The sequence below is a fragment of the Bombus pascuorum genome, chromosome 6 (assembly GCF_905332965.1).
Source record: "Bombus pascuorum chromosome 6, iyBomPasc1.1, whole genome shotgun sequence".
Lineage (NCBI taxonomy): Eukaryota > Metazoa > Arthropoda > Insecta > Hymenoptera > Apidae > Bombus > Bombus pascuorum.
In genome coordinates, this window is record NC_083493.1 from 14369899 (window position 1) to 14391874 (window position 21976).

General features: G+C 42.9%; 3 long non-coding RNA genes across 3 annotated transcripts in view; 1 reads left to right on the forward strand and 2 right to left on the reverse strand.

Annotated features, from left to right (window-relative positions):
* LOC132908103 (uncharacterized) overlaps positions 1-21976 on the reverse strand; it is a 67997-nt gene that overhangs the window by 32085 nt on the left and 13936 nt on the right. The window lies entirely within an intron of this gene.
* LOC132908098 (uncharacterized) lies at positions 19558-21005 on the forward strand. The gene is made up of 2 exons (XR_009658300.1): positions 19558-20733; positions 20818-21005. It is a non-coding gene; the product is annotated as an uncharacterized LOC132908098 (long non-coding RNA).
* LOC132908107 (uncharacterized) lies at positions 20816-21907 on the reverse strand. Its single transcript, XR_009658311.1, has 2 exons — positions 21496-21907; positions 20816-21230 (listed from the first exon to the last, which is right to left on the reverse strand). It is a non-coding gene; the product is annotated as an uncharacterized LOC132908107 (long non-coding RNA).

A 21976-nucleotide genomic window follows, 5' to 3' on the forward strand; every position in this document is an offset into this window, starting at 1 on the left:
AAAGGGACACGGTCGGGTCGGATAATTGAAACAAACTTGCCAAATATTCCTGAATCATTCCGTATGTCCTTAGCAACGTTTTTACGCGTTCGTGACATCTTCTGCTGCTATCTTTCGCCTTGTTACGGTTACTACTCCCTACTATCCTTATCTGTTTCGGGTCGAAAGAATTTCGTAGCGAGTTGGAGGCCATTGAAATTACCCCGTGGAACGCTCATATCCCGGACGGTGAAATCGGTGTATCGTACAATAGGGCGAAAAAGAGAAAAGGAAAGTCAGAGGCGAACGATGTACAAAAGGCAGGAGCGATAGGGCCGAAGCTTAAGATAGAATAAGGGATCGACGTTATTGTAATGCGAACAAAGTTGCCAAAGGCATTAACACCGGTGGTGGGTGAGGGTCGTTCGACACTCTCGGCGTAAAAGAAAGAACAAGGGACAAACGAGCAGTCGAACACATGCGGGAAACAGGGTGGATAAGGGAGAAGTCGAGGAAAGAAGGAGGTAAGAGCGTCTGGTGAAGAGAGGTAAAGAGCGGTAAAGAGAGGAGAGGAGTGGAGAGGAGGGCGCGAGCAGAACAGAACAGAACAGAACAGAAGGAAGGATCGCCGGATACATTCAGGCAGTCAGCCAGGAGAAACGAGAACGTAACAATTACTATCTGAGACCGATCGGTGCGGTAAGATTAACGATCTTACTCGCAGCGGCCACGTCGGAGCCCGTCTCAGCCGCGATTGCTCATGGGAAGAACGAGGGGCCAACGTTAAAGTCACCTCCTCCTTTGCTCAATGAGATATTGCCTGCCGCGGAGAGCGTAGCGCACCTTTTCGTGCCCGGTAAATCGCGCGCGCTTTCTTTCCTCTTTGTCGTTTTCGCCTTCCACGCTACGCGCGCCACCCATACCCTTCCCCTCGCGCGTTACACCCTCCTTTCATGAAAGAAGAGAAATATCCCTGATACAGTCCGTGTATCTCGTGCTTCTCCTTGCTAACGCGGCCCCAACATTCGCGGTTTAAGGACAAGTTAATCGAACCGACCGACACGACGAGGTGTTCGTTCTTCGGATTCTTCTCAGGCTCGAAGAGTCTGCTTCGATAACGAACACCTTCGGCCCTCGATAACGCGTCGCTCGCAGAAAATCGTCAAAGCGACTCGTTCCTCGCGAAACATTGTTGCCACGGCGAGAAGCCGACACGAGCCACGGAAACGAATAGCTGTGAAACTGTGAAACTGTTGCAAGACGGAAAGATGGAGTGAGACAGAGAGAGAGAGAGAGAGAGAGAGAGAGAGAGAGAGGGTAGAAAGGGGAAAGAAGGGTGGCATGGCCCGGCAATAATACGCGAGAAATCGTGAATTAGTGAGCGTCTTTTTGAGCGAGCGGACAGAGGAAAGGAGTGCCCGATGATTTCTCGCCCAATTAGAGTCGACCGGGCTATAAACTTCTTCCCGGATAAGATAGGACCTCGGTTTTCTGTGTTCCGTCTGAGGTAGAAGAGGGGCCCGTAATGTCCCGCTTCAGCCCGGAAGCCTTCCAGGTCGCATATAGACCGGGAATCCGTGCTCTGGTAAGAAAAAGAGAGACGCGTTCGTTCGAACGAGAAAAAGAACGCCACGAGGGTGTCAGGGGGAAGAAGAGCGAGGCAGAAGAGTGTACCTGAGCATTGGGACGGAGCTAATTGGCTCGTCCAGTGACCATTGAAACCGCCGTCCCAGTATCGTCTTCGATCCACGGAGCACATATACGTGCCAACGTTTCAGGACGATCAATTAAACGGAAATGGCCGGGAGATATCCCACGAGAAACAGACGTTCTCGCACGTCTCGGGACCCGCCGGATTCGCCCCGAGACCGCGCGACTGCCTGCCGATCTTCCCAACCTAGGACGATGCTCTTCGTTTTGCATCTCCGGCCATTGAACTTTTCGACAGATTCTCCGAATCGAAAATTTCATTCTTTAAAATCTAAAATAGAGAAACTAGATACGTCTAGTTCGTAACGAAACTCGCGTCTCAAGAAAATATTCCATCGATCGGCGACCGTTCTTAGCGTGGTGTAACGAGTGCAATTATCCGTTCGTAAAGCGAGTAAATTCCCTAGGTACATTCTGTTCGCATTAGTGGCGACCGTAAGATTCTTATTTTACGTAATCAGTTGGTCCGCGAGGGAATATGCTCCCAGGACATAGCACACATTCTACCGAAGGTTTCTCCCTCTTTTTCTTTCGTTGGCCGGCCTCGCGTGCAACCTGCGTGTACGTGGCTCGATCGCGCAGACCTCTTTGCTCGTGTTTGCGTGTGCACGTAGGACCCGGCCAGCGAAGTAATGGCGCAGAAGCCAACTCCTACTACTCTTGCGGCCTGAAATGAGTCGACTAGGATGGTGTCGACGTGATGTACAGCGACAGGGTTGATAGCGTTACAAGAGCTACTAACCCTTCTCCCTTGTCCTCCCCTCTTTCTCCGCTTCCCCTGCCCTTCGCCTGTCGCCCTTTACTTCGCCACCTTTCCCTTCGTCGCAACCACCACTGCCACCATCGACGCCACCACCTCCTCCCTTCTCTTCCTTCTTCTTCCTTCGCCTCTTTCTTCGCCATTTTCGCTTCTTTCTGCTTCTTCGTCTCGACGCGTTCGGACGCATCAGCGTGTAAAGCACGCTCTCGCGGTCGGACCGGAGTTTTTCTTTCTCTTCTTCTTCTCCCTCTGTATACTTTGTCTCGTCCTCTCCGTCTCTCCTACCTTCACGTCACGTTTCATTCTCTCCCTTCCTTTCCCTATTCGTCTCACAACTATCTTTCTCGATTCTTCGATCCGTCGTACTCTCCCTCCTCTCTGTCTCTCCGTCTTCGCCATCCTTTCGTCCGTCACACTTTCGCGTTCTCTTTTTCGCTCGATTCGCGCGCGCGTCCGTCTCACCGTCTCGCTGCATCTCGCGCCGCCGTGTCGTCGTTTACGTAGGTATACGGAGATTTGTATAGAAGCAGAGAGTCGCGCGCAGAAAGAGCGAGACTATCGAGGGCCACTAACTTATTATCGGGAACCGCCATTAGCATGTTTATAGAAGCGACCGGTCGACACGCATGAGGCTGTGTCGTGCCGTGCCGCTGCCCCGAGCCGATTCTTTTGTATTTGTGATCAATTAGACGCCGTCCCCGTGTCCCAAGCTACGGAACACCTTCTGGGGATACGCCTAGCCCTGGAATGTCTCTCGGTCGTTTCTTCGCTTTCTCCTTCTTTTTTCTCGCCCAGTCTCGTAAGATCACCGCGATCGCTATCGAAACGATTTCAACGGCTAGCCCATACAAATGATTGCGTTATCGCGTGGAACGACCGAACCGGCTGCCTAGCCACGAAACATCACCACGAGGATATTCGGAGCCACGCGCGATTCAATGGGACAGCCTATTTCTGCGCGAAAGCTCGCGCACAATGGAATCGGTTGATTTCGCCCGCCAATCGATTCCGATCGATCGATACGTAACGTTCGATTATTTCGTCAAACCGTTAAGGATCAAGCAGTGAAATAATTCGTAAAAGTTGCATAAACGCGATATTATTAACAGGCGTGGATAAAGTCACTTATTGTTTCATTAAAGCAAAAATCTGTATCGTAATAATAGACACTATACGGAAGACCACTACGTAAATTACAGATATAAGGAAAAGGTTCTATTTTTTTCCTAGTACAATATATAGTTTTCCTATACAAATATCCTAGTACGATACTATAAATATTACTTTCCATTTCTTCCAGCTTCGCTAAATCCTAGATGAATGAAAAAAGAAACGACGACTTGAAACAATATTAGCCGTTTTCATACTAATAAGAAACTCCTTTATGTTTCCTTCACTTCGCACCAGTTCTGCCACGCACTTTCTCGTTGAAATACTATGGTCGATATATATAATTGAAGAAATACTCGTGTATGAATTTATTCGATAGATTCATTGAACATCTACCGACACTCCTCTGGCTACCTTACGAGATCGATCGAACTGATAACGGTATAACAAGAGTGTATCGACGAATACACGCGAGAATCGCTGCTATGTGTCGCCTTACGTTTTCGAAGAAAACGATCGTAAGGATGATAGTGTCAAATACCTAATGGCCACGATAAACACCGGTAAATTGAACAAATTGCCGGCAGGATGCCCCGTTTACCTGTCAAACAGTTTCACATACGAAAACATAATTCTAATCATACATTTCTTGCCTTTTCGTATTAGCTATAACAGTCTCGAAGAAACAAGAATATTTCTACATAAAGGCGTATCGTGATATTAACGTGGATTTGTGTTGACGATATTAATGCAAATTTTAAATTGGTACGTAGACATCATGTACTTGCTATCCAAAGGGAATCGACCCTCGAGTTCCTAGAACGCGGTCGTTTCGAACCGAATCATTTGCATCATGACGGAACGATTTTCGCGATGAACCATGACTTTGGAGGCATCCAACGCCGTTCGCAACAAAAGAGGAAAAACGCATTGTGCCGAAGTTAATTGCCGCACCTTTTCACCTGGCCGCGACTCGCACAATGCCGATCCCGGCTCTGGAATGAATAAAAAATTAGCTCGGCCGTTTCGGAACACAAGCCCCCCGCTCGCTGCGTTTCCTTTTTTTTTTTTTTTTTTTTTTTTTTTTTGGAGAGAATACGCGTGTTCAACATGTTACGAACAAATAACGCATATTAAGCTACCAAAACGAGGCTTAAAATGTTTTTATATAGTTTATATTCCCTTTTCCTGTTAACTTCTCTTCCTTTTCTGACGTTATAATTAGATTTATCCATGGTCCGACGTTCTTCCGAGAATATTAGGGTCAAGAGCAACAAATCGAATATTCCAAAATGTAGATACCATAGGGATTAACATAAAGATTATAAGGTGAAAGATTACGACTGAAATTATAGCAATTTAGACGTATCTATACAGATGCATAATGTAAAGAATAGTTTTTGGATATAACAAATGATCACAAACAAATATTTGATCTCCCCTTCGCTTATTATAATTTAACTGTACGAACACTTTTTGATTGCTCTAGAATTGCTTCACGCGGTGTTACATTTCACAGTACATTTCACATTACAGTAACATTTTCTCTCGTCTCAGTTTTACCGCTGATAATCTTAATTTTATTTGTCACAAACGATGATTTTAATAATGTCCAATAGATATATAATATCCGCAGCTATAAAGTATTCTTTCGTAACTCCAATAATCTTTGCGAAACCGTATTCCAAAGTGGAATTGTTACTTTCGACCGCGGTCTACCCTACTCAAACAACTGAAAGGCTCGCGACGAAAAAGAAAGAAATCAGAAAGTTACGAGTTGGAGGATTCATAAACATTAGACTCGCCCCCAGGAGAGCGAGTCCGGTGAATCGATTCACGAGCGTGCTGGTAATTAGTTCGACAGCGTCGCTTCGATCCGAACGGATCCGAGCGAGCTCGTATGCATTATTCGGCGCACGGCTGATGCAAATCGCGGCGATCCCTCACACAGGGTGTCGCGATCGCGCCACGATGCGATCTATGGCACACCCTGTGCTGCTTGACTGATTGCTGTCATATGTACGCGCGCTCGATGGATTAGACCGCGATCGCGTTCGTGACACGAAATCGAAAAGCTCTTCGAGCTCCATAGAAATTCATGCAGCGACGTGCAGAATATCATTCCACCATTTTCCCTTTTTTAATCTAATTTTTTCTGAATATGACTTTAAGAATATAGCGGAGTTTCGTTTATCTGAACTTCATTTATCGAGACGAGATTTTAGTCGGTGCCGCTTTTCTAATCAGGTCATATAAATTACCTTAAACCTCTAGCGTTCTGTCATTGATTTTCGACTTATTCGTATTTTTCTAACGTTAAGCAATATGTCGACTTTCAAATATTGAAAATATTATTGAGGTTATTAGATGTTGTTGGAATACAACGATATTTCACGCATAGGCACAAAACCCTTACACAGACACCCACACAGGCATTTGAACAGGACACTTACACAGGTCATACTCATTACCGTATAGAGAGTGGGGTTCAAAGTATTTAAGGGATCATGGGTCACTACCTAAGTCTAGTTTGAAAGTAACTGGCCAACAATCAACAATTCTTGTATACGTTGTTAATTATATCACTCGCTTATATACGTTTGGTTCTATAGTTCTGTTTAATAGACATCACTGAATATTATTTCAACACAAACATTGTGTCTTTCAAAGATTATTAATCCTAACTTCAAGATTAAATTCTAACAGATGTATGTGAATACAAAGGAACGCGTGGATAAATTGTAAGGAAAAAAATTTATATTTTTAAATACTGAATTACCCTATGAGTGAAAACCCTGCAGCCAACGTTGCCTATCTACTGTTTATGGTTTGCCTCCGACGCAGTCTTTTGTCTACGTGCTGTCGATGGCTTCGGTGCTTGAGAAAACTAAAAGACCAGATGTAGAGTTTTCTTAAAAGTGCTGACCACTTCAACGAATATTATACAGATATTGTTATTGCTACGTATTATTTCTTTTTGCTTCAATTTTATATTAAATATTCTCTGATAATGGTAAAGAAAAAGCTTTAAGCGTAACAAATCGATGATTGAGCTTTCAACCGAAGATAAATGAAATTCTATTCTATACAAGATTTTTAATCTACTTCTCGATATTATCGAGATATAGTTTCTAACAAAGTGCTTTAAAGACTTTCCGTATGGAAGACCGAGTTACGTTTAACGATATCGCATTACAACCGACAGGACTACTTGGTACGCTGGAATCGACATCGTCTCTTTTCAGATAGCTTGGCTAGATTCATCACGCAATCGTTGTCGAAGATCGCTATCGATAGAGGCAACGATCTCCAACTACCGTTAACCTCGAGCAATGGGCGCAGCGAAAGAGGCGCGAGAAACCAAGAGGTCCCGGTTACGGAGGATATTAAAGCTTTCGTGGAGCAAAGACGGAAGAAAGGCCCAATTATAGTGGGCTACGAAGTAAAGTGGCTATTAGGGATTGAGACGCGCGTCGAACTTACAAATTTGTCGAGTCATCTAAATTGGATCGAACCGATCTACCCGGCAGCAAAGATCGTTTCGTGATTATGAACGAAAATCGAACCTCCGAGTTGCTCTGTTCGATATCTGTTCGAATTCCTTTTCGACTAACACACAATTACGACTCGCGAATCGTTAAATTATCGACGAAATTTAATCTCAGCTCCTACGGCACTAACGATACAATAAGGTAAAGCGAAGTAGTAGTTATTTGAATCAAGCCGAGCGAAATAATACAAAACAAGTTTGATTATTTTGCGCGGAATTCAAGATGGAATTTTAAGATGTAAGAAACTTAAATGACTTAACTGAATAATCTTATGAATTCGATGTAACCTCTGAATAGCTGAATTAATCTACCGGATTCAAACTTGGTAGAAACGATCGAAGGAACAACCTAATCACCGACCCTATCTCGTTAATTTGTCGTTAAAGGGAAAACTAGTGGCGAAGGAGGGTTGTTTTTATTTCAAGGAGGAGGGAAAAGCGCGACAAAGATCATCTCTCATTGATACTCGAAGCAAAGTCAAAGTCTTGGAACTTTTTGCTCGTAACGTTATACTGTCGGTAGTCGGCATTGCGACGTCGAAGGTGCCTCTGCATCGCGTTCTTCTCCATCGTCGATCTCTCTCCTCTCTCGAGGAGAGTTGTGTAGTCACCGTGGAGCCATTATCTCACCAGCAAGTGGGTTTATTAGGAACGCAGCGGGGGTGGCCTCCGGATAGCACCGACACCACCATTACCATCATCACCGGCACAACCACCAGCACCGCGAGAACCGGCATCAGCAACAGGAACAACAACAACCGGCACACTACATCGTGAATCGGTCAGCCTCGTTACCGGTCTCCTGGTTGTTTTTTCTATCCAACCTCCCCTGTCGATGAGCCGGCCAACCCCTCGCCCCTGTACCGCGGCTGGTCCATTATTACGAACAATTATTAATGGCCGACGGGCTTTCGCCTCGCCTCGTCAGTCGAACGAAAACGATCGAGGGCCAGAAGTGAGAAGCTGTCGGCTGCTACCGGTCAGCTTAGACGCCTCGGTCAATTTGTTCGCCGGCCTACTCGCTGAGACGTGGCAGCCTTTAAAGTTTCGCGATTCACTGCCGGCTATTTCACCCGGGATCCTTCAACGTTCCGATGGACATCGATGGGACACTTAGATCCGAACCGAACCGAACTCGAACATCAAAGCCTTCCTTTCCCTCGCGCGAACCAGATTCCAACACATCGGAGATTTATTCGATACACGTGTCATCGCTTCGATGATTTTATTCTATCTAGAGTTTCTTTGAAAAACATATTCGCGATAATACAATGGAACACACACGTTGAAGTAGAAATATTTTCTCAGTATTAGGATTATTTTCAAGTTTTGCTGAATATAGCGACGATACTCGTATCTTGTTTCGATGCTAATGAAATTTCATTAAATCGATCAAATGCGATCTATACGTTGAATATTACAACAATACGAAGCTCGAAGAAGGAATATTACATAAAGTACACCATATTCTCTTAGAGCGAGTTAACGCGCGATCGACACTCGATTTATCCGATCTCGTGCACGATGCTCGATCTCGGACAGGATTCCGTTGTCCCCTTAGAAAGGCATGCTGAGCCACGGCGCAAATGCATATAGGATCGATCACGGAGAAAGAGGAAAGGAGCGTCCGGTGCTAATGTAACCAGTTACATTCTGGTTCTCGTATTCTCGCCAATCTTAAGCACCGCGTATTCCGAGTAAACTTCGCGAGATCGATCACGATGGTACTCGATGGTAGGCCGATTCGTAAGAATCGTGTCGTCGTCGACGAGAGGCGCGCCCATAGTTAAGAGGCGTTGAAACGAAACGAAGCGAATGGAATGGAATGGAAGGCGGAGTGGATTATCGCGTGCGTTTTAAAACCAGCCCTTCCACTCGGAAACAATCGAACGGCGCAACAAAAATCTGTCAGTGGCTACCGGTAAGCCTGGTCTTTAAACTTTTGTGTTACGCCAGCTGGAATCTCGGACACGGAGTTATCGACAGACCGATACGTGTCGACACGCCGCGCCGGCCCGTGGCGGACGAGAAGAAACGGTAGCGAAGCACACACCTCTTGGACCAAGAGAGGCCAGAACGAAGCAGGCCAAGCTCCGATCCGTGAACGGACAACGATAGTCATGGACGCATGGCTGTGTGCGAGGTGTCCGACTCTGTTTGCGATTGCTTGATCGTTATTAGCCGAGTAAAACATGGACGAGGAAAGACCGACCAAAGATGGGGACCACTGAGAGAATAAGAAAGCGGAGAAAGGTTGTAAAGGTTGTAAAGAGATGGGGAAGAAGAGAAGGAAAAATGAATAAAAAAGAATAGGGAAAACGGAGACGCGAGCGAGCAAGTTTGGGGGGAGTAAAGGGACAAGAGGGAGAAAGAGGAGGAGGTGGAGAACGAAAAGGAGCCGTGGAGAAGGAGAAGAAGGCATTGTTCGCTGGGTTGGACCCGGTGGAACCCTCCCGCTGCGCAAGTTATTTGCCACGATTCTCCTTCATGATTTTTACTCTAATTTGTAACGACAGGAACGGAGCACGCGAGCTGCATTCCTACTCTGTCGATCTTTCTCCTTCCTCCGACCAGCCCTCCTCTTCTCTCGCCTTTTCTCCGCGCTCTGTTGGCCGGATCGGGAGCATCGGTTCGAGAACAATCTCCTACCCACTACATATTCCGAGCGGCATCCATCGGCTGTGCCTGTTCGCGTCGCGTCCATCGGGGGCCGAAAGAGCACGATGGAGGGAGAAAAAGGGACAGAAAGTAGAAGACAGAAGAAGAGAAGAGCGAAACGGGCCACAATGGACTCCCTATGATTTCGGTAGCGGTGTTTTTTGTCAGCGGCACACAAGAGCCTGCCATGGTTAGCCTTGATCGATGACTGAACTTAGCTGAGTAAGCCTCCGTTTAATTAATTCTTTAATTACTTTTCCCGGAGCGAACGCGGCTACGGCCAGGGATCCGCGACCGATTTCCGATCTCTGATACGGATACCATCGTACGGTAGCGCACGCTGACTAGCTCGCTCCTTTAACACCATCCGTCTATGCGTGTCGGATCGACCACGATACCCCGTTCCTCTCGAACCATCCATCCATCTCGTCATCGATTTCGCTAACCTTGCCCGAGCCTTACGAGCTAACGCTATCTAACCAATTACGAAGATCGTATAATTTTCATGTACTTAAACGAAACAGGGGTGAAATTCGTTCGGACGAAATGAGCTACGATAAAACCTTGTCTATCCGTGTTTAATTTACGTACCTATACGAACACAAATTAAACGCTTAACCGCAGATGTAGGTACTGGCCAAATTTCTGTTATCCGAATTAAGATCGAGCGTAACTTTACTTATACGAACGCATATTCTTGTAATAAATCATTCTCTTATATAAACGCATAATCATTTGTTTATATTGCGAATAGCTTCCATATATCAAAGAAGAAACATTTGAACGTGGCACAAAAGTAGCTGTTCGATTTCAATTTTCCGAACATCACCTGCTTCTAGTCGGACTAATCGGAAGACCTATTCGAGTAAACGAGCTTCTACTCTGAAACGCGATTTATCATGATTTTCTCTTGTCATTTTCAATGAAACGTTTCATTCGGTAACATACTGCAACTGAAAATGCATATGAGATCGAGATAAGCCTAATCCATTACGATGAATATGAACCTGCATTTCTCACACTCGTCTTGTATGTCGTCTTATGTCGGAATATCGTCTTGTACGTTATAACCTCGATTTGTCGAAGGACAAATGGTTCATATAATTGTACTTCGTCAATTTTCTCCATTGGCTGTTATTTTTCGTTCGCATAAAAAGAATTCGTTCGATCGGACACTGACTGATACTTCGTTTAAATAAATGTAAAGAAACGTATTGCAGATAAACGGAGTTCTATTGTATCTTATGATTTCCCAGACAGTTTATTCTCGAAAAACCGTATGATGCATACGTGTTCGCGTATTCGGGTAGCCAGACTGTACAATATTTACAACACGAGGATACCCGTAACATTCGTTATACATGGTGTGTTCATCAGTCAAGGTGGTTAGCACGCAAGGAACCCGTGCGGCGCGAAAAAAAAGACCACGTCGTAAAATTCGGCAGGGTAGTCGATCATTGTTCTTGGAGTCTGGCCCATTGCACCTCTCTCCTCGTCCTCTCTATACCTATTCTAACTACTTTTCTCTCTTTTTCACGCCTCGTCTCGATGATTTTCTTGTTGTACGTTTTTGAACCGTGCCTATACTCGTTCGTTTAATAACAGAAATTACTTATTCGAAGAAACACAACCGGATCCAAGTGTAGCGCGAACTGCACCGCAGTAATGACGATGTTAGCGAGTGATAACGGCATTAAAGTCACCAACGAGATTAAGGTACATTAAAAGTCGCAACTTGGAGCGCATGCGAAATAATAAAACGCGAAGTACGTTCGAAGCGATCCCTCTGACAAACGGTTCGCATACTTTTCCTTCACGTGATTATCTCTGTATCTTCCAAACGTCCCGATTTTTTCCAATTAATTTTCGAAATTAATTAACGATGCCCTGCTCGATATCTTTATTGATACGGTTGAAACGTCAAATCGATGTGCCATCATGCATAAATATTTGTACATTTGAGCCCTCTTGCACGAGTAATACCAGTGAATTGACAAGCTACAAGTTCGAATAAACGGAATTCTGCTGCTACATTGGTATTTCAAAAAATGAGTATGATATCGGAACGTAGAAGCTTCTAAACGTGTATCGACCATCTAATACGGTTTAACTCGGTAACCAACCAGGGAAATCCAGACAAAACAAACGTGGTGAACATTAGCTGAGAAGGTGGTTTCCGCGCAGGCACAAAGGTATCCAGGTTTGCGTAGAAACTGGAGGAGAAAAGTGGCGTGGGTTCTCAGGGTGCGCGCAATAACATAACGGCGGGGTTGGTCTCCGTTAATCATGGGGCGGCGTTTGGACGCGGGGGCAACAGGGGAAAATCATCGAGGACGAAGCGTGTCGGAGTCGACTGGAAATTCAGCACGGAACGTATGCGAGACGTTTACGTTTACGGGCGCGTGTTGGCCGATCTCCGGGGCTAAGGAGGCGTTAAGAGGGGCAGCGTCGTAAAATAAGGCGGCGACGTGCTAGATACGAGCTCAACGGCGCATCGTAAAATCAGTCGGTGTCGGTGCAACGGCATAATTCTTCGAGCTACCTCGGCCCCGTGAATTTTCGCGACCGCTTAACTACGGGGAGGAACACAACCAGCCCCAGCCAATGTTACGCGGATGTAATTGTTGCGAGCAGATGTTCGCATTCACCACCAGTGTGTTTGTTACTGCGGTTTCGATTCCATAGCACCGCGATATTGCGTAAACGTAACGACCGCCTTTCTTTAGCTTTCTTCCTCCTCGCTTTCACGTTTCCTCGCTGCTTCCTTTACCGTTTTCCATCTCTTTTCGATCCTTTTTTTCTTCTTTTCCGCTTCATCTCGGTGGGTACAATGAAAACGTCAATTCCAAAGGACGCGAACGGCTTCAATTTTCAAATTAGCCCGAGGTCGCCGGTGCCTTGATCTCAACCCGAAAGAGGATCGTTGCACGAATATCTGTGGCCAGATAAAAGGCACGCAAGCCTCTACGCTATGATCTCGTTGAAAAGGAGAAGACGTTAAAAGGGACAGCCTCGTAAAATTAGGCGACGTTGCGGGCCGACGATCGTGAAGACGTTGCACGAAGCCTCGTAAAATTATCCCGTACCCCCGCTCGACAGATAATTTCTTGCGTACGACAAATTTTATGCGGTGCGATCGGCTAACCGCGACTTCTCTCCGTGCTTCGTTCGCTTTGGAAAACATGAACACGTATCTACTGTCCGTTCACAGTCGCTTCGCACGAATGCTCGACTCAGCGAAAACATCGTTTGAATATAAATTCCGACCTAAAAAAGAAACCCTCGGAAAGAAGGAAGAAAGAAAGAGGGAAAGGAAGAAACGTTAATCGAGTCCCTGGCCGTGAGCAAATCGTTTGGCGAGCTTAAAGGGCTCTCGGTTTGAAATGAACGGAATGACATTTAAACGCGGTCGAATTCCATGGAATCTGGCATCATAGAGACCTGCCAGAAAACGAATCATATTTCACGGTTCCAACGGAGAGAACGCGACGGGTCCATCGGACCGCGGAAGGGGGAGACGCAGATGTCCGTAAAAAGGTAACGAAGGAAGCGACAGTTTTGATAATCGGTGTGCGCGTTCCGTATAATGCCGACAAGAGACGTAGCCCGGCACCGGCTACGGAAGATACGATACGACGTTTCTGCTTTTACTCGGGCTCGTCGTTTCGATCGCATTTTATCCGAGTCGGATCTAACTTCTATCCGTGCTCATGTGTACACAGTCGGACGCTGGACCGTGTATTTTCGAGTAAACGTTCTTCTCCAACCTTCGTTACATACTCCATCACAACCACCTTCCAACTACATGCAATGGCGATAAAAAATATTCGCACATAGCCCTATTTTACAACGAAGCATTTTTTAATAGATTCCACGTTTCATTTTCGTAGCATTATATTTTTGTAGTATAAAAATACTATCGAGCGAAACACATGTAGCATGTAAGTGTTGTAACAAATACAATGGTGTACTTTTTCAAGCGTAACCCGACAATTCTCTTCGAAGCGATTGAATTTTAATTATAAAATCTCACCTTTACGAAGATGTCGATGCTCAACTTCGGATGTACCAACTTACAGCTGAGCCTCTTTTGTTCCAACTAAAGATGACGATCGTTTAATTCGTCGCGTTTCGTGGTTGACAACGTGTGTGCTTGTCGATGATGATGGCATAACTCAAAAAATTTCAAATTTGCTTTCATCGAATCGTACATTATGTTCCTATTTTTATCGTGCAAAACGGTACATTTATAATTCCATCAGTTTTGCGTCAAAGGGCAAAATTTGTACTTGTGTCGCTAACAACCTGACCTTATTTTTACAACAACACTGGCTCATCTTTGATTGCGAATAATGGAGCATTTCTTGCGATATCGTTGAAACGACTCACAAAGGTTTCTTCGTCAATTTTAAGAAACCTCCTTAGAATTTACATTTTTTTGAGTTGTACCACTGCCGATGCCAAATAGCGATGTACCGTATATTTATTTATAATATGTTTATAGCGTCTGAAAGAAGAAACAGTTGGACGTGAAACAACTGCTTGATTTCAATTCTGCGAACGCATTAGCGACTTGACAAGTTACAGGTTACAGATTCCCCTATGTAATTTCACAATCGTACATCGAATGGGATAATCACGTGACATATAATTTAACTAAATCTTAATTGTAAAATTTCATTAAATTTGTTAGGAAAAGCAATTATTATTAAACAAAAAAATGTATTAGTATTATTAAATTTGTGACTCGTGACTTGTAAAATCTGTCTGATAATATTGGTTTAATTATGCAAGAGGGCCCAGGTCGTATTATCCGGCATAATAGTAAGAAACGATGGTTATAGCTCGTAAACCTCAATTATAGAAACTACTCGGTTATCCCGAACTGCTTTGTTTCCCGACCTGTTCTAACAAACGAGGTTTCACTCTGCTTCGAGAATTTTATGAAAATTTTCATCGATTTATCCTTCTCCGCGTGGAATCGCAACAGCGTAATGATTGAAACGAAAAAGAAAGGAAGAACGCGCAGCCACTGATGGCAAACGAAGGGAAAGAAGGTCACGCGATCGCGAAGATGAAGCGCGCGAGTTTACGAGGCAGATCGGCGATGGGTTTTAGACGAAATTTCGCCGCTGGTAGGAGATGAATCGTCCGGGTGATTCGCGCCACGGATGCTCGCATGCACGATGACGGGATCGTCGATGCTTGAAAGAAGAAGAGAAGGCTCCGACGAAGCCGCTTCGAGTCCACCTCCGGATCCTCTCTCTCCTCCGCGCCGCGTTGCCCCATCAACCTTCGCCGTTCGCGTTCGCTTCGAGCTTGCGTGCCAGTCAGCATTGGCAAGTAATTTCTTGCACGCAATTGCCCGCTACTGGAATTGCCTGGTAGGCGACCTCAGTCCGTCAGTCATTTACTTTTTAAATCGAGCCTACCTACCTACCTCTACCTGCCCGGCTGACTGGCTGCCTGACTGGCTGGCTGCCTGGCTGACGGACTGCTCGACTGACTCGCGTATACGCGTTTGTGTTTCACGAGCTACACATATAAGCACGAATAAATACGTATATAGTCGGTTTTGTATCGCGCACAATTTCCCAACGTTCAGCATCGATCCGCGATAAGCATCTTCTCTTTCACGACGTTTCGCGTCTTCTCGGCCGAAAATTATTCGAACGGGCCCGAGTAATACCGGTTCGAACGACCGGATCAAACTGTCTCTGACGCCTTTTCGCTTCAACATCATCTCCGGACGCGTCCACCGGTGTCCAACTTTTACCTTTCTTACCACGATCAATTAGGTACGCGTTTGATTCTGTATTCGTGACACACGCGTCACTCGTACAAACGTTTCGTGCAAATTCTCTAAGGAAACTCTAAAGGTATACGAGTTTTATTTGTTCTATGCTTTACTTACGTCGCTAGGAGATTGCAAACGGAGCAAGAATTATCCTCTGAATCGAACGTATCCAACAATAATTGTACGTTTAGAGGCCGTTACGTTTGCTATTCGTGCACGACAGGCCGAGTGTCCAGGAACAGGGAAGCGACGAGCAACATGACTATATCTTAATCGTCTCTTGTTATTGCCTTTCTAGACTAAGCGTACCGTGTTCGTGGGAACCTAGCCAGTTCTCGCATAAAGGAGGATACGGCCGTTCTAGTGGAAATTTTCGAACATCTTCCTTCTGTTACCTAACCGATCACATATCACAGATATAAAATCCAAGTTACATCGTAGTAGCGACTCACTAACAATAAGTTACCGATTCCTCCATCGAGATACACTCGAGCGAATTATCCTGGTCAGCCAAGTTATTAATTTATTTAGGAACTATTTATCGTTCCAATAAACTATAACTGATTCAGAAGCAAAGATAATAAACGGTAAATTTACTCGGAAAATATACTGAATTAATTTCTATATATCTGCTATGTTGCCTACTTCTATAGTAAAATCCATTTCAATCTTTCTTAACCCAATTCCGAAGAACAATTGTAATTTCGCTAAATTTCTCTTTAATCACGTACAAGACGACGATCATTGACTCCACCCTAGGAGAAATCGCGTCGGAGGTTTAAACGCGATTTGTCGTCTGTAAAATCGATCATCGACGCCCCAGATATTCCACTCGTGCACAGCGAATCGCGGATAAAATCTGACTGTAATATGCGTACGTTTGAGAAATCGACGCGACATGTTACGCACGTAAACGATCGTCGGCGGTACGTACAACTATGTACCCTCTGGGGAAAAGTCAACCCTTCAGTGGATACTGGAAGAGGCGTAACAAACGCTCGAGATCCATTCTCGCGATAATCGAAATCGTTTTTTTCACGCACGCCACTTCGACTCGTTCCAATTTCCCCGCCACTGAATTTTCCCCCCCGGTTGTTCGTTTAAACGTTTTCAAATAAAGCGAAGCGGCTCGTAAATACGATTATGGGAACGTGCAATTACCCTGTTAACTATCTTTTCGATGCATAAAACGTTTGAAATGATGGTACGTCGCTGCAGGATGCGGAAGGTGAATGAGAAAAAAGAAATTTATGTACATCGCGATTCTAACGAGACGATGATTTATTTATTTAATCATTAAAGTAAAATAGAATCCTTCGGTATCCATAGCAAAGTGAAAATAACTGTGACCTATAGGAATCAAGATTTCCAATAATTGAATTCATTTTAACTTTTAAATGTATTAATATGGCGATAGAAAAATACGATTCGGTTCAAACGACTCAAAGAAGGCAGTAGCGTTAATAAGTTAATTAATCGATAGCCAGGAATTTGATGAAAAATTTACGTGAAAAATACGTAGAAAATAGGTATAAACGAAGACTCTTTGAAAGGTCTGAGCGCTAGTTATCCGAAATGCGATAAATGGAAGAATTTCTCACACGATTCATTGACCGTAGAATCTTTTTTACGACTTAACGTTTCTATGAATAAAGCACTTATCGCGCGATCATTTAATTGCTTATGCAGTAAACGCGCGATGGCGCCACCAACTGATCCCATTATTTAACGGAATCACTCGCAGAGAAAGCTAAACGATCGAATCGATTACGATCATTTATAAACAGAAAGCACACGTCACAATGATAAATACGTAGTACAGAAAGCGATCGCGTCAACTGTTTCCAAAGACGCGAGCAAAAATTACACCAAAAAATGACACTATCAAAGTCGTCATCGAAGGTTATCGCCACGGTCGAATGCTGAATTGCTCGTTTCTCAAACATTTAATATAGCTTCGACCGTGTATTGCATCGTAGTTTAAGTAACTACGTAGATAGAAAATTTAATCGATCTTGTTAATGAGAAATGGCGATGCACTAACATCGGTAGAATTAAATTCGTCGGGATTCGATCGTTGCGAACATCGAGAGGCAATACGCGTGCCAAATACTCGAAAATAAGAAACCTTGATCGTTTTCCGAAAATATCACCAAAGGTTATCGCGACCCGATGAAAATGAAATGCTGGCGACGAGCGAGTTAAAGTTCAGTAGAAAACCAAGAATCGTTAACGAAAGGAATGACAGTCGCGATCGATCCTCCGTGTTAATCGTTCATTCATGACACAGACAATTGTGTTTCGATTACTTGTATCTATTACTTATCAGTGAGTTTCGTTGGACATAGAACGCGAACGTTACGACTAATTTGGTTCTGGTTGTAGCCGTAGAACGATGCGATTATGGAACGTGATACTCGTATTGCTCCTGATTCACGTAGTTCTCGCCAGCAGTTGGTCCTTCACAAATATCATTTCGTCCATTTGGACTGTAACGAATTCCAGTAAAAGATTACCTTCCACTATAAGCTCTACGGAAAAGAAAAATGTAAATTTCACAGCCGGAGACGTAACGATTCTAGGTACGATAATAGAAGCTCCTCCTCGAAAGAAGATTTGCCCGGCGCAAGAGAGATTGGATCGACGTGGAATATGCAGGAAGGTTTGGTAAACCAAGTTTAAAGGGAACGATACCTTAACGATGAAACTTATTGTATGGAATTACCGAATTATCTTCTCTCGATGATCGACAAATTGGTACATCGATCGAGAATCTTCGGAACGAGGCCTGTCTTGATTCCAGAAACTAATACGTTGGGTATCGCGCGATAACGGTTTGTTGTTACCATCGATACTTACAGTACTGATAAGACAGTCTTTTACACAAGACCCGCAGAGGCACAGTTTCTTTGCTATCGACGAGTTTTCCAACTTCGTATTTATATTCGAACGCGAAGGTCGAGTCAACGAGATCTGGAAATCTAACCAGTGTAAATAAGTAATGCGAATAGTGTCACGCAGTGGAAATGCAACGACGATAAAGCACGTGTCACCACGTCATTGAAAAGTTGTAAAAATTTTCGTTAATATTATTATCGCGCTACTATCGCGATTCAGTCTTCGAAACTTCGTCGTCAATACACTTCGCGATTTGCTCGCAATAAATTACGTTGCTTGAGCAACTTTTGTCTCGAATCTACCGTTGCTAACATTCTAGTAGATTCAGCAAAACGTTACAAACAAAGTCGAATCTTTCATCGTTTTCAAGATGAGACTCCTGTGGATTGTACTGACGACAGCATTCGTCTTGTTTTTATCCTTGCACATCGCAGAGACGGTAACACCGAATACATCGAACGTAGAAAAGCAGTTCGTGCCATTCCAGACCAACGACAAAAGCATTCACACAGGATCCTTCATCAACGTCCCGATTAATTGTCCACCGGACAGAGTGAAAATTGGGAATCGTTGTAGGGCTATCTTTTAAGTGAGTAGAAATTCTACCTGACAAGGATGCTTTGAAAAACAAGAATGGGCAAATCATCTGCTTAAGCAATCTTCTATAAAAAATATATGTAGAATTGTAGAACTATGGAACTGCAGAATTGTAGAACTATGGAACTATAGAATTATAAAATTATGGAATTGTAGAATTGTAGAATTGTGGGATTGTGGAATTGTGGAATTGTAGAATTGTAGAATTGTAGAATTGTAGAATTGTAGAATTATAGAATTGTGAAATTGTAGAATTCATTATCAGTTATAGAATTATCAAATATAAATTTATGAAATTATGTGACGAAATATTGATAGCTCCGATAGTTTCATAGAAGTGTAGTTTCTGCTCAAAATTCGCATTAATTCTAGATGTTACATTCGTAATAAAAAATCATTTTCATTAATATATATCGAGATTTCTAGTTATTTCTTCGTAATGAACACTTCGTGAGAAATAATTCCCAAGTCGTCTAAATCCTTACTAAAATCCTACAGGATTCTTCTTTCCTGATCTAAACGTCGGTAAGGAAGAGCATGCGACACAAATGGATTACCCAACGAGCAAAACGGCAATTCAAACGAAAAAGTTAACAAATTTCTAAATTAAAATAGAAATACAAGAAGAACCAAGTAAGAAACATTGATACGATGCAGATATAGACTCGACCTCGAAAGATTGGAATTATCAATTTATGCGAGATTAAGAGGAAGGAAACCGCTTTATCACTCGTTCGTAATTCGATTAGAATTTCCATAAATAAATCAAAATGTTAAAAACTCTGCAGAACGACATGTTTATATTATTCTATATCAAGCGTATATCTCAATTATGAACTGTGATCAAATTAATCATTTATAAAGATAAATCATTCGCGTCAGTAGAACATTGGAATCTGACTTAACATATAGAGATAAATAATCTGCACAAGGTAAAACACCTTTCACGTGAATTCCAATCTCCTGTATACAACAATTTGTAAAATATATATTTACGTACAAATTACGAACTAGAATACGTTTTGTAATTTACTTATAAAATTTCATCTAATTATTATAGACATATACTTAAACATCAATAAAGAACAACTTCTTAGAAATAATTTTAGGCTCGAAATGTCAGAATTCACTCCTTTGTTGAATTACCAAATGCGAATAAACTCGTTAACACGCATACGAGTAACACAACTATGACCTCTAAAAAATTTGTCTACTACGTACCTACTAATAATTAATTTATGGTATCGCTAAACTATCATGCGTAATTATCAAGTGGAAACCGCAATGTGCGTAATCAGGATATGAATTGTAACCGCAAATTAGTCTAAATAAAACGAAAAAGAGAAGGGGAATTACATAGAAAGCAATATATTACACGTATTTTCATTGCCTCGTATTTCAGTTTCCGATTTCTTCCTCGACAATAGCTTGGTGAATAATCTAGGATCTAAAGGACCTAACGAGTTCTTAAAAAACAATCCTATCGAAATTGTTCGTATTTTGCGCATACGTGATGGCTCCATTACGTTTCATTATCTTTGTTCTTCTTCTGTGCGCCTTCATCGTTACAGGCGAATCCAGGCCTCTTACTTTCCCAGAAAGAAGACGATGTCCACCAGGATACGGATACATTCGTAACATTGGCTGCAGAAAAGTCTTAGACATTTTTAAAAGGTAAGTTATTAAAGATCAATCTGGAAAATTATAAAATTTCTTTCGATACCTGGTGCAATTGTGTATTTTTTCCATTTGTTCCAGTAGAGGCTAGATAAGAAGTTCTTCCACAGTTCTTAAACACCCAATTGGACTCGTTCGGACCATCGACGATCAATGGCATATCTATATTCTTTATCAAATATTGCAAAATGTGTAGCCAGTTACACTTTCGCAACTGTACACGTTTATGATTCACAAATCTAAAGTAAATAACAATTTATTGACGCATAGTTTATGTCATGGTTTTTTTTCCAATCATTATTTGTCAACGTAAGATAGATAATAATAACTCAATCGCATTGAATTTACGTACTTTTAAACAGACCGCGATCTTAATATGCACGCGATAATCGATCTATCGCAAACTTTTTTGCTGAGAAAACGGCTGCTCCCTTTGACTTGCTTTCTCAATAATAAAATAGGTCTTTAGCTTTTTCTGAACGGTAACATTAATTCTAAACAAGATAAAACCCGCATAAAATTCCACATAACGTGTTTAGGATAAGAGAATTAAAATTTATTTATGGTTCTATCGTTAAAATATAGCGTGACTGGTCCATAACCTATTCTCTATCTTCGAGCAAAGATTAATGTAAAAAACATTGGAAATTTCGAATCTCGACAAAACAAATATGATATATCGCGTTTTCAAATTAAGCTGCAATTATTAATAAACAAAAACCAATTGCTAGCATATAGCTATACTGTGATTACACTTACACGTACAACGTCAGCACATTGTACTTCTACTTAAACAAATTAGCACCTTGAATGATCGCGTTATGAAGGGCAATCTCGGAATAGCTTCATCTCGCATGCAAATTCATCACCTGCGTCGCATATTAGCCCCGTAATCGTGAAAACTTATTTGAGTAACACGCAGACTTAACAATGTTCACGTTGAGCGTATCAGAACAGTTAGCAACGTTGCACAAGTTTGTTATTAACGATACTATGAATCGATGATCGTACCGATATTATGACTTAATGACTCAATAAGACAAAAGATCGAGCAAATATAAAAAAAAAAAATTTAGCTGCCCGACCAGATAACTCCGTGTTCACAAACAGTATCATCCTGATAACGATCGGTAATTACCGCAAAGAAAAATGATACTATTGCTACGGTGTTATAGCGAAATCGTGCGATCCGTGCTCCGTATGTGTGAGAATACGCGCGTATGCATTAGCGTGTGTGTAG